Below are 14,094 nucleotides of genomic sequence, written 5' to 3'. Positions count from 1 at the left end.
TTTGTGCCCTGCACAAAGTTGTTCCTTTTCCAGATTTATGATTATGTTAAACAACTCAGATCCAAATCTAATACATTAGTAAGGCAATATTAACCTTTGCTAAACTCATGTTGATTCACTCTTATCTATCTATATTTTAGCACAGCTACTAGCATTTTGCACAGAGCTGAGTCAGGCTCAATACTGTCTAGTTTCCTCTATCAGTCCTTGAGTCCTTTTCTAAAAATTACATTGGCTACCCTCCCATCCATGGATATTATGGCTGTTTTAAATATAGGTTACAGGTTTATTGTGAAAGGCTAACAAATTCATATCTGAGTTCCTTCAACTCTTCAACTCCGGGTGAGTATCATCTGGTACCGATGATTTGTGACTCTTTGGTGTGTTTAATTGCATCATTGCATCTTCTAAATTTACATGCAGCATTCTTCCCCTTCTGTTTCCAGTCATAGGTACCACCATATTTTAAATAGCTACCAACCCAAATATGTCTGTTGCTATCATAAACATGCCACATCGATCTAAGCCACCTATACCTAACAAGCTGTTGCTAAAAAGTAATAAGAATAATGTTTTGAGTACAGAGACAAAGGATCTCAAGTGTCTGCGGTTATTAACTTAGAGCTTGTCGTAGAGTATAACCAACATGCAGACCATCATCGGTCCTATTAGTCTCCATTAATATAATAGTTGTGTCTAAAGAGTTAATTGTGACTTTCTAATACTCTATTTTTAGGAGGTTTTTTTTTTTTTCAAATATTTAGAAAGTATCCAGTGCAGTTGTTGCTCTGCATCAATTCATATAGTATTGTACACACCATATTTGTAGGTGAACTAATTTTCATTCAATTGAAAGCAGTACTTAGCTCGGGTGTAAGGTCTCTACCCAGCCATCCGGAGATAATATTCTTATTACTTTTTAGCAACAGCTTGTTAGGTATAGGGATCTTAGTGTGTAACACTTATAACATTGATCTAAGCGACATGAACATTTACACCAGCTTTATGGCTGGCATAAGCGCTCGCGTGTAAAAATGTACTTACATATGTGACTGATTAGTATTAGAGAATGACACGGTGACAAAATTAATCACCGTTCCCGTCCCCGCGGATAACCGCGGGAAATAATCCCATGTCATTTTCTAATGTCTATTTCAACCTCAGACTTCTACACCAGCATTCTTCAAAGCAAAGCTTGTGGGTCAGTGGTTGTGGCCATTCATACTCTGATTCTTCCCTCTCTCCTTAAAGAATGACATGAAGATGGTTTCCCGCGGTTATCCGTGGGGACGGGAACGGTGATGAATTTTGTCACCGTGTCATTCTCTAATTTTAGTATTCTGTGAAGAAAAGTAGGTGCCTATTTTTCTTAATAGTAAGGACTCTAAATAGGAATGTTACTGGGGCTAAAAATAGGCATCATCTTATAGGATTGTCCTCTATACATTTCCTCTTCAGGATGTATTATATGGGTAATTCTATAATTCTATATAAGGTGCTCTATGTTCGACATCCAACTGGAGGCATGCTTAGGGGCAGAGATGACCTTAGGTGCCGTTAGACATGATTCACAAAATAATTGGGTGTCTGCAATTTAGACCAGTACAACCCTGGCCTAAATTGCAGATGCCTAAGTTTTGTGATAGGTGCTATTAGCCGTGATTCCTTAAACAGTGCCTAAGCGTGATTGACACGTGACTGGCACCGATTTTGTAGGTGGCTGCTGATATAGATGCCCTAAATCTGCAATTATGCACATATTTTGAAGAAACATCCATGATCCATCCATTCCCTGCCCATTTTCATGCCCCTCTATTTTGACGTACATGTAAAATTTAGGCGCATGACCCTCTAATGTCAATGCTTGTTAAAATGGCAATTGTCAGCACTAACTAGCTTGTTATTCAGTTACATTGTGCATGCAATTTGGGCATGTGACCAAAACTGTGCATGCATATTGTGGCGCTTTCTAAAAAATTTGCCAGGTTTGAAAATTGATTCCCTACAGCAGTGTATCGCGAACTGTGTGACACGGCACACTAGTGTGCCGCATGAGATTTCAGGTGTGCCGCAAGATACCAGGAAGAAGTGCCAGTGCCGGCTGACTGCCTACAGGACGTGCCTCTCGCAGTGAGCCTCTCTTCCTCCCTGGCATCTCTCAACCTCTCTGTGCCTCTTCTTTTTCAGCACCCCCTATGGCGACGTCCATGGACTTCCATGTGCCCTCGGGCCGCAGCTGCCAGTTTAGTGTGCCACGGCTCATAAAGTTTGCGGCACACTGCCCTACAGGTATAGATCAATGGAAAACTAAGTATTGCTAGTAATGAAGCCACTGAAATGAAATTATTCTGCAGGAATATACACAAATATCAAACTACTGTATTTAAGAAATTGTTTCAAATGCTCATCTTATATACCAGTATTGAACGGTCTTATGAGGCTTCTGGGCATCCCCCCTGCTGGCCAACTTTGTGGCTGGTTGGTTTCCTGCTGTGGCAGCTGAATTGATCTTGGCAGGGAGATTACCTTGCCATGATCAGCTCAGCGGCAATGCAATTCTCTAACCGGTGCCTGTGACATGGACACCAGTTAGAGAATCAGGGTGGTTAGGCAGGGTTAGATGTCTGTCCATCAGGACAGATGCGATTCTATATAGGACGCCTGTGTGCGATTCCCAAAAACCGCTTATGCGGCTGCTGAGATTGAGTGTCCTATACAGAATATGGCCCTTAGTGTAAGGGTATCCCACTTTGAAGAGCTGACATTAACCTACAATATAACAAATCAAAAATAATGAAAGTTACGGAGGCTAAGATCTACCTCAGGTAAGAGGCCCTGGTAACTGAGATTGTACCTCATAGGAAAATAACTTCATCCTTCTTTCTCAAAGAAAGAAAGAGGAAAATTTGTAATTAGTTTGTGGCTGCAAATGATTTTAATTGAGACAGATAATAGGTCTTACACTGTTAAATATAGATATCCGGAAAGGACTGTATGGTAAAAATAGTCAAAAGATATGTTTATGAATTTAACTTTATTTCAGTAAGATGTTATGAAAATTTAAGCTTCAATTAATGTTTGAAATTAGATATTATAAAGATTTAATTTTCAATTAACTGTCTGAACTCTTTGAAATTGTTCAAAACAGAAAAGTTTCAGAACTCAAATTAGATTATTCAACTTAGCTTGATTGTAAATGTATTTTGAATAAATTCATCTGAATTTTTACAGTGAATGTGTATGTTCTTCCTTTCTTACAGTCAGTAAGGGTTTTCTTAAGAACCTTTTGTGCCAAAATCAAATAAGGATAAGTATCTCAAATCAGCAATTCTTTTTATACTTTGACTTTCTTACAGTATCATTAACCTTAAAGGACTAATTCTTTCTCATTTTTGCTTTCTGTTACTCTAATAATAATAATAATAACAGTTTATATACCGCAGGACCATGAAGTTCTATGCGGTTTACAATGATTAGAAAGATGCTACAAATTGAGTAGAACTTACATAGTTGAAGAATAGTGGCTAACTGTTTAAGGGAACGGTTGTAATGGGGGGATTGAGATGGGAGATTGTGATGGGAGAGATTGTGCAGATCCGCCACCTAGGTATTTCAAGAACTCTAGGTGTGGCTGAATCCACTATTGAATGGCAATGCTTCTCAGGTAAGTATAACTTTAGGAACTTTAATATTACTGAGTTTTCCATATTTTAGTAGTTGGAAAGTATCTAAAGTGTTTTTCCAGAACAATCCTCCTGTGTTGTGCATATGCAGTGTAGATGAAGGCACCACTTATCTGCTTCCAGCTCTCTTTAAACACAATTTCTTCTCCTTTCTTGAATATAATATTGGGTCCCTTCTTTTTTTTCCAGAAACTGAAGAGTCCGGATCAGAACTTGTAGCAAACTAAAGAAATAAACAACAGAAACTATCTACATATCTGTAAATGTGAACATTGCCTCTGTATTCCTTTGGAAATTTCAGGATACCTACACCGTGTGACAATCTAGCTACTTGAAATAAAACAATAATTCTTGAAACCCTCCCTGGAATTCCTATTCTGTAATTGACTTATATCCCCCTTACTATTCTAGTTTCTCCTTGTTGGACTGACTTCTTCCAGAAGGAGAGTAGTACTCTACACTACTCTCACTCACACACAGCAGTCAAATCTCTAAGCTGACCTACTTGAAGGGGTTCCTTTTTCACTCTGGCAGGAAAATCAGTTTTTACTTTCCTATATTCAAAACAGAGAATACTGAAGGTTCTGGAATCGGATTACAGAACCCAAGGCAACATGATTTCACTAGAGGAAAGTCTTATCAGACAAATCTGATCATTTTCTGTGACCAGAGAGTTAAAAGGAGAGTGCTAGGTATACTGTATTTAGATTTTAGAGAAGTCTTTGACATTGTTCCACTTAGGTATCTGAGTGCCCTTGGTATGGGCTCCAAAGCGATGGACTGGGTCACAAACTGGTTGAGTAGAAGGCGATAAAGTGTAGTGGTAAATGGAGCTCACTCTGAGGAAAGAGATGTTACCAGTGGTGTGCCACATGGCTCAGTTCTTGGACCTGTTCTTTTTAACATTTTTTTGTAAACGATAATGCTGAAGAGATGTCTGGTAAGGTTTGCCTCTTTCTGGATGATACTAAAATCAGCAATAGTGTGGACCCCTCTGATGGTGTGGATAACATGAGGAAGGACCTACTGAGGCTTGAAGAATGGTCTGGAATTTGGCACCTAAATTTAATGTTAAGAAATGCAGAGAGTAATGCATTTGGGCTGCAAAAACCAAAGGGGATAGTACAGTTTAGGGGGTGAAGAACATTTGTGCATGAAAGAGGAGCAGGACTTAGGTATGATTGCATTTGATGATCTTAAGGTGGCCAAAATAGTAGAAAAGGTGATGGCAAATGCGAGAAGGATGGTTGGATGAACAGGGACAGGAATGGCCAATAGGCAGTGGCGTACCTAGGGTATATGGCACCCGGGGCCCATCATTTTTTGACACCCCCCATGTAAAAAATATTTTTTGTAATAACCATGAAACGGTATAAATGGTCAGAATAGAAACAGGGAGTGAAAATATTCTTTTATTGAACCTCATATATGTAATCATTATTCCAAACATAACATAACATAAATTATGTCTGAATTGTCATGACATCAGAAGTACATATGGAGTAGTTGCAGGTGATGCTTGGGACAGTTCTGATTGTGTTAGTTCGGTTTTATGTGTTTTTTGAATAGAAGGGTTTTTATTTCTTTTTTGAAGGTTTTGTAGTCTGTGGTCGAGGTCAATAGGTTGTAGAGTTGGGGGTCGAGTGTTGCAGCTCGAATGGCTAGGAGGTTGTCGAACTGTTTTTTTCTTTTGACGTTTTTGGTTGGAGGCTGTGTGAATGGTGCGTGAGTTCTCCTATGTCTGGTTGAGGTGGATTGAATTATTTAGCTGAAGAAATTAATTACCCCCCCATTCCACACACATTAATTCTCTTCCATTTTTGTTCCCATTATAAAAAACACTGATAAGTTCCCAGAAAAAAAATTACATTAAAATAAGAAGTGAAAACAAAGGCCCCCTACAGATGAGAACATAACATAAGAATAGCCTAACTGGGTCAGACCAATGGTCCATCATGCCCAGTAGCCCATTCTCATGGTAGCCAATCCAGGACACTAATACCTGGTCAAAACCCAAAGAGTAGCAACATTCCATGCTACCGATCCAGGGCAAGCAGACACTTCCCCATGTCTTAATAACAGATTATGGACTTTTCCTCCAGGAATTTGTCCAAATCTTTCTTAAAACCAGCTAAACTTTCTGCTTTTACCATAACTTCTGGCCACTTCATTTTTAAGCTTAGATCTTTCCTTCCAAACAGAGACCTTGCTAGATGTCAAATACAGCACAAGGGAACTTCACACGGACTTAGCTGTGCAGGAAATGTGAATCTCCTCATACACCCACCTATATGCAAAAATGTGCAAAGGTCTGTGTTTTTCTTTCGATCACTACATAGCCTAATGCCACACAAGCAGCACTGTTACAAAAGGTCAATGCTAAGGTTAACAAAGTTTCCTTCCTTGGACCACAAGGAGATACTGACAAACCACTGGAAGAGATCCCAAAACAACTACTTAGGCACAATACCCAAAAACCCACTCAGTGTGTGAACCAGTTGAGTGGAGTGGACTAACTGGGGGGTGGAAATGGGCCCGGAGTTTGCTCAGGAGAATTTCCCAGACCACCTCTTCCTCTCAACACATTGACACGCTGCCACCACCACCACCACCACCACCACTAGGAACACCTCTCCGGGTAGGCCAGCAATGCTTATAAACTTTATAAAACACATTATTATATTTTTTTATAAAGCACATATTTTAACTGAACTCTGACATCCTCAGCCTTTCCATTCACAAAAATAGAAGGAAGAAAAGTTCCCATTTCCTGCTGTCTCATGTCCCCGGCCTATACAATATTTTTCTTCTGCAGACCCTTCAAAAGTCTGACCAAATCCTCATTTCACTTGCATTATAAAGTACTGAGGATGCCATCTCTCCCCAATCCCAGGTCCTAAAGTCTGAGGCAGTAGCGCAAACTGCCCGATTCAGGAAGAAAAATTTTGATTCAGCCTATTTAATTGGTTTTTCGATTCGATTTTCCTGCCCATTTGGGTGATTTTTTTCAAAAATCCTGGTGGGTTTTATAGCTTTTTCACCCCCTTTGGCTTCTCCTAACCACACTGGCGCTGTGGTGTAAATAAAATAAAGAAACAAAAAGGACTTTTCCTCTCTCTGTTAAATCCTAGCTCACGTTTGCGGTCTAACACCTACTCTGGCAGGATACACATTTCAAATCTGACATATTGTAATCACAAAACAGAAAATAAAATTAATTTTTCTACCTTTTGTTGTATGGTTATTTTTCAAATCTTGTTGGTCCCAGGCTCTGGTTGTCTTCTGATAACTTGCTTGCCAGGGTCTCCTTCTTTCTTCATGCTAACCATCCATCTGCCATCTCTGTCCTCCCTTTCCATTTCCCTTCCCTCCCCAGGAAGTCTGGTATCTTTCCTTTTTTTTCATCTCCCTCTACAGATCCACCTTTTCTTAACTACCCTTTCATCCGGCATCTCTCCCTCCTTCCCCACCACCCCAGAGCCCACCATCTCTCCCTTTCTTTTCCCAATTACCCTCCTATCCAGTATCTCTATCCCTCTTCCACACCATCCCTTGTGTCAAATTTCTCTCCCTTTCTGTTCCTTCCCTCCCTAAATTCCATGGTCCATAATCTCTCTCCCTCTCCTCTATTTTCAGACCCATTATTTCTTCCCCCCCAAAGTCTGGCATATGCACGTCTCTTTGAACACCCCCTTCCCTCCGTGTACTTCTACACCAAGGTCCCCCCAAAGGCCTGTCCCCCCCTTAAAGGTCTGCATCTCACCCCTGAAGGCCTGTCTCCCCCTTGAAGGCCTGCACCCCCCCCCCCGAAGGCCTGCACCCCCTTGAAGGCCTGTCCCCCATTGAAGGCCTGTCCCACCCCCTTGTAGGCCTGCCCCCCCTTAAAGGCCCGTCCCCCCTTAAAGGCCTGTCCCCCCCTTGAAGGCCTGTCCCACCCCCTTGTAGGCCTGTCCCCCCCTTAAAGGCCTGCCTGCCTGTCCCCCCTTGAAGGCCTGCCTGTCCCCCCCGAAAGCCTGTCTCTCCCCATGAAGGCTTGTCCCCCCCTTTAAGGCCTGCATCTCTCCCTGAAGGCCTGTCCCCCCCCCCATTGAAGGCCTGCACCCCCCTTGAAGGCCTGTACTCCCCTGAAGGTCTTCACCCTCCCGGCCTGCACCCCCTTGAAGGCCTGTCCCCCCCCTTGAAGGCCTGTCCCACCCCCTTGTAGGCCTGTCCCCCCCTTAAAGGCCTGCCTGTCCCCCCCGAAAACCTGTCTCCCCCATGAAGGCTTGTCCCCCTCCCCTTTAAGGCCTGCATCTCCCCCTGAAGGCCTGCCTGTCTGCCCCACCCCGAAGGACCGCTCGCCTCCCCCACCCCCCACCCCGACGTCCGGTTCTTCCCCTCTGGCCTCCCCGCACCATTTAGAATAGGGAAGCAGCCTGCAGCAAGATCGTGATGTCAGCGAACTTGAGCTGCTTGTGCTGTCCTCCGCCGCGGACCCGCCCCCCTCTTCTGACATCAGTGGAGGGGGCAGGACCACGGCGGAGGACAGCACGAAGCAGCGCAAGATCGCTGACATCGCGATCTTGCTGCAGGCTGCTTCGCTACTCTAAATGGTGCGGGGAGGCCAGAGGGGAAGAACCAGACGTCGAGGGGGGGGGAACAGATGCCGGAGCACCCCCTCAGGGCTTGCAACCGAGTGGTCCGCCCCCCCGCCTCCCCCTTAGTACGCCACTGCCAGTAGGAAATAGGAGGTATTCACGCCCCTGTGTAAGACTCTGGTAAAACCTCATTTTGAATATTGTGTACAATTCTGGAGACCGCACCTTCAAAAAGATATAAACAGAATGGGGTCAGCCCAGAGGAAGGAAACTAAAATGGTCATTGGTCTTCATCATAAAGCATATGGGGACAGACTTAAAGATCTCAATATGTATACTTTGGAGAAAGGAGGGAAAGAGGAGGTTATGATAGAGACATTTAAATACCTTTATGACATAAATGTGCATGAGGCAAGGCTCTTTCAATTGAAAGGAAGCTCCGGAATGAGGGAGCATAAGATGAAGGTGAAAGGGGATAAAATCAGAAGTAACCTCAGGAAATAATTTTTCACAGAAAGGGTTGTGAATATGTGGAACAGCCTTCCAGTTGAAGTGGTGGAGATGAAAAATGTTTCTGAATTCAAAAAAGCTTGGGACAAGTACATCGATTCTCTGAGGGAGAGGTAGGGGTAATAGATATCATGGACAGGCAGACAGAATGGTCCATATGGTCTTTATCTGCCTTCATTTTTCTCCGTTTTCTGTTTCTAAGCTGAGGTTGGGAAAAAAATCCTCTTGGTTTAGCCAAATAAAAAACAAAATGCTTCCTAAGATTTCACAGAACTCTTTTAAAAGCTCTGTTATATGTTTTGAAGTTAATTACTAGTGCCCCAAAATAATCTCCTCTCTTTTCTCAGAGGTTAGAGAACTCAGAAAGCTTTGTTTAACTCAAAAGGAGGGACCTTAGGCACCTGGGCCAATCAGACCTTAGGATAGTATGGGATGGGCCGGAGAGGGGCAGGCCCACCTCATTTCAACGTAGGCGGGCCTGCCAGCCAGATGGTAGGAAGACCCAGCCAGCCAACTAGTACGGTTAGTGGGGGGTCTGGGGGGGTATTAGTGAGGGAGGATCCGAGGGAGGGTGTTAGCGGGATTAGAGGGGTTGGGAACCCTCCTGCTGGCAAACATCGGGTGTGAAGTTGTCTTTGGGCAGAAGGGGTTGTGCTCCCTCCTGCCTCTGCGATCATCGGGGGGGGGGGGGGTCATCTTTGGGCAGGAGGGGTTGGGCTCTATCCTGCCTCCATGATCGTGAGGGGGGGAGGGGGTTCTTTGGGCAGGAGGGGTAGAGAACCCTCTTGCCGCGATCAATGGGGGGGGGGGGGTACTGGCGGTCACTATACTTATCATGGCAGGGAGATCCCTTGCCGTGATAAGCATAGCAGCCATGTCTACAGTAACCCGGTTCTGTAACTGGCGTCTGGTTACAGAATCTGGTTTATTTTAGATAGGTCTAGGCCTGATTCTGTATAGGACACCCCAGATCACCCCAGGCCTAAAATTAAAATATATTTTTTAGCATGTGTGTATGGTTTGCACATGCAAAAAAAATACCGTGAGACGCCAGAGCACTCACTGCAGTAGTGCATTTTAACTTGCAGTAAGCATGTATTAGTGCTTACCAAGGCTTAATAAAAGGACCCCTAAGTTAAAAAAATATATATATATATATTTTTCCTAGCCTAACTGGCCCCGCCTGCTTTTAAGGATTTTAAAATCAGGTACCTATTGAAACCTGATGCCTAAATTGAGGGACTCGTCCTTAAACAGCCTTCCAAAGAGTCAATTTAGTTGCCTATCTCTAGAAGTTAGACTCTTACAATCCTTTGAAAATTGGCTCCACCAATTTTTGGGTGTCTGTATTTGGGTGTCTGTTGAGCACATTTGATTGTTTTGAAAGCACTCTGTTCAAATGACATCCATGACAAATTACCACTATTTTACTAATATATGAACAGCAGAGTATGCTAAATAATGCTGATCATTCTTAACTTGCATAACATTAATATTGTACAACCATATAGATTTACTGTGTAATTGCATTTGAATCAAAATCAATAGACGTTTAACATTCATAGCTGTGCCAAGGAATCCTTCCTCTGCTAGTTAATTTCTTGATTATAGATACACAGTTGATAAAACACACTATTTCCCAGTGCCTGCATACACTATTTTTGGTAGCATGATTAAAATAAAAATATTTTCTTTTTGCTTTTGTATTTTAACAAAATGCACTTTATCCTAAGGATGTGTACAGGTCTGAAATGTTCATTTCATTTTTGATTTGTTTGACAGCCCCCCCTATTTTCCTGCATCGTTTTGGTTCATTTCCCATATTCATTTTAATGACTTTAAAACCTTGTAGAATGTTTTAATACACTCAAATCAATTGCATGTGTGTTAATTTGATTTTATGCACACTAGTATTTTTAACCATACATCAAACTTGTTTCCTTTTCGAAACAGGTCATAAGGGATGCCAACTAGATCCTCAGATGCACCACTCCACGTTCAAATCGATTTCATAACGTTAAGCTTAATGTGCATTGTCTTCACCGGATCCTATTTTATAAATTCATATATTGCTCTGTTTATTAACTTTATCAATAATTTTAACTTATCTTTTAGTTGCGGTCTCTCTTTCTTAGGGACTTCCTTTTGCCAACATGTTTCGCTGAAGAGAGCTTTTTCAAGGCCCCGGTCCCTAATAGTTATACGCCATCCATCTAGACCAGTGGTTCCCAACCCTGTCCTGGAGGAACACCAGGCCAATTGGGTTTTCAGGCTAGCCCTAATGAATATGCATGAAGCAAATTTGCATGCCTATCACTTCCATCATATGCAAATCTCTCTCATGCATATTCATTAGGGCTAGCCTGAAAACCCGATTGGCCTGGTGTTCCTCCAGGACAGGGTTGGGAATCACTGATCTAGACCACACTTCTAGATGGTCTAGATGGATGATGTATAACTATTAGGGACCGGGCCTTGAAAAAGCTCTCTTCAGCGAAACATGTTGGCAAAAGGAAGTCCCTAAGAAAGAGAGACCACAATTAAAAGATAAGTTAAAATTATTGATAAAGTTAATAAACAGAGAAATATATGAATTTATAAAATAGGATCCGGTGAAGACAATGCACATTAAGCTTAACGTTATGAAATCGATTTGAACGTGGAGTGGTGCATCTGAGCATCTAGTTGGCATCCCTTATGACCTGTTTCGAAAAGAAAACAAGTTTGATGTATGGTCATAGCTGAATGATTGTTGAATAAAATTTATGAATAAGGTGCTGTTAGTTGGATTATATTCACTAGTATTTTTAAGACACACTAACGAATGCACATCTTATTTTTATTATATAGCCCAGATTCTATAAATGGTACCTGAAGTTAGGTGCTAGATCGGAGCACTTAATAAATCTGAGCACCTAACTTAATTATTCAATTAGGCTTAATTGACACCTGTTAACATTCACTTCAACCAATCTCCATGACTTTCATTCAGTATAATAATTGTGACTCATTTCTCTTAAGGCTCATTTCTCTTGCTCCATCTGTCTCTAGTTCTCCTATGAGGGAGGAGATCAACAGACTCAGGAATTGGCTGTAGTTAAAGGATCTTCTAAAACTGATCTGCTGATCGAGGGGGATGGGGGATTCCTCTGCCGCAATCAGCTTATGGCTGCTGCAGTCTAGCAACAAAGATAGGTGGCTGGAATGTAGGCCAGGGTTTTTCAGGCCTACATTTCAGCCACCTATCTTGGCGTGAACCATGGCTAGATAGCTGCTTTAGCCTGCCTAATGCCACTTCCGGCATTGGCCATGCCTACTTTGGCATTCCGCAGCCTAATGTGGTTACCTAGCCATAGTTCCAGCCACCTTTTATTTAGGCACCAGTAGGTGCTTCAACACTGCCGTTTTTTGCCGTTTCTGATGACGTTTTTCAATTAATTAGGTATTGGCAGTTTAGGTACTTGTTATAGAATTTCACCCTGAGTGCTAGTGTATTGGATAACTTTTAGGTACAGTCTTTCAATTCACCCAAGTGTGCACAAAATATACTCATTTTATGTGCTCACAATATATGCTTATAATGTCTCCAGCAATTGATTACCATGACCTCAGCGCCACCACTCACTGCCCAATTATTTATGAAAGCGGGTAGAATTATGTGGATATTTCCTCACTGGTCATGAAATTATTTAATGATACTAACATTATGTTGTTTATAGTTGTCTTGAAATTAACACTGTTTTTAAAATTTTAACAAAGATTTTTTTTATGGTTCAAAGAACCTGTTGTACTTATCTTAGAACTGTTGTACTGCACGGTCTGGGAAGGCTGAACCCGACATGTTTCGCTAACATAGCTGTATCAAGGGTCCTCCCTAGAAAAACAACCCAATGATTAATTGTTCATGTTAAAACAGCTTTTACTCACATAAATACTATCTCACTTTTTAAATTTATTTGGTATGAAATACATACCAGAGCCGTTTCATGCCTTCCAGCTCGCACAAGTTTAGCAAGTTAAGATGGCAACGGCATTCTTCAATGAAATTTAAAGGTCTCACTCTCAGTTGACTATAAAACTGCCCCTTGACACAGCTATGTTAGTGAAACATGTCGGGTTCAGCCTCCCCAGATCGCTAAAATTCAACAAAAACTGTGCAAACAATGAGTAGGTATGGGCGGGAAACAAAAGGAAAATGCATCATTCTAGTTGATTTTCATCCATGCAAAGCACCTTTATCTCATTATTGTATCTATTCAATTGTCTGTATGTTGATAAGGGGGCCTCTTTATGAATTAGGCATACTTTGGGCAGATTTCAGCCAAACTATGTAGTATGATACTTAGCCTGGCATCATTTTATGTGCATCACAGAAACAACAAAGCCAACCAAGATGGGATGTATGATCAGTAATAAACGTCTCACAGCAAGTTGTTGTCCTTTAGATAAATGCCCTTCTTATCTTTTATTAGACTCTCCCAAGAAAGTTATCAACTGCTAAGCTCATTTTATTAAGCTTACTTTAACTCTGGGTTGGTTTTCTTCCTCAATTGGTGATATTATTTTAACTTCCATTTCTAAAGCAATAGGCTTAGATCTATCAAAAAATGCCAGCTTTAGGCCCACTGCCAATATACTCTTCCTGACCAAGCTAACTGAATTCCTGGTTAGCTTCCAACTGTTAATTACATTGAGTGATTAACTTGCTATTGAATTCACAGCATGGATTCAGACATTTTCACAGTACAGGGATCCTGTTAATTTCTTTAACATCAGTGAGGAATATGTTGAGTAGGGGTGGTCAAATGATTTTACTTCAGTTTGACATCTCTGCAGCATTTAATAGGGTAGACCATGATTTTTTATTTTTGTTTAAATTATCTCTATTTGGTCTTGTTGGCCCTGTACCTGCATGGTTTAATAACTTTCTGAAAAACAGGCGATATCAGGTACTGCCGTGAGGTTTGTTATTGTCACAAGGTTGTCATATGAATTCATGGCAGCCATTTTTACCAGTGAGACTGCATGGGCAGGAGCTTAGGAGGACCACTCTTGCCCTGACTCAACCCACTGGACCACCAGAGTATAAGTTAATCTCAGGGGAGGCCTATGTTGGTTCTGCAAGGGGGGGAGGGGGCAGTGTGTTACACAACTATCTGGCCAGGGCAGGACCTGACACCTCACCTCAAGGGAGGGAAGGATTGGTCCTCTTCCAGCTTCCAGGATTTAAAGTAGGCCAGGGGAGAAGCCAGCGCTAGGTTTGGGAGGGGGAAACTTGAATATAAACTGAGACCCCCATGCCCAAAAATCTCAGTTTATATTTG

Source organism: Geotrypetes seraphini, chromosome 6 (genome assembly GCF_902459505.1).
Source record: "Geotrypetes seraphini chromosome 6, aGeoSer1.1, whole genome shotgun sequence".
Lineage (NCBI taxonomy): Eukaryota > Metazoa > Chordata > Amphibia > Gymnophiona > Dermophiidae > Geotrypetes > Geotrypetes seraphini.
Note: the sequence above shows the minus strand (reverse complement) of the source record.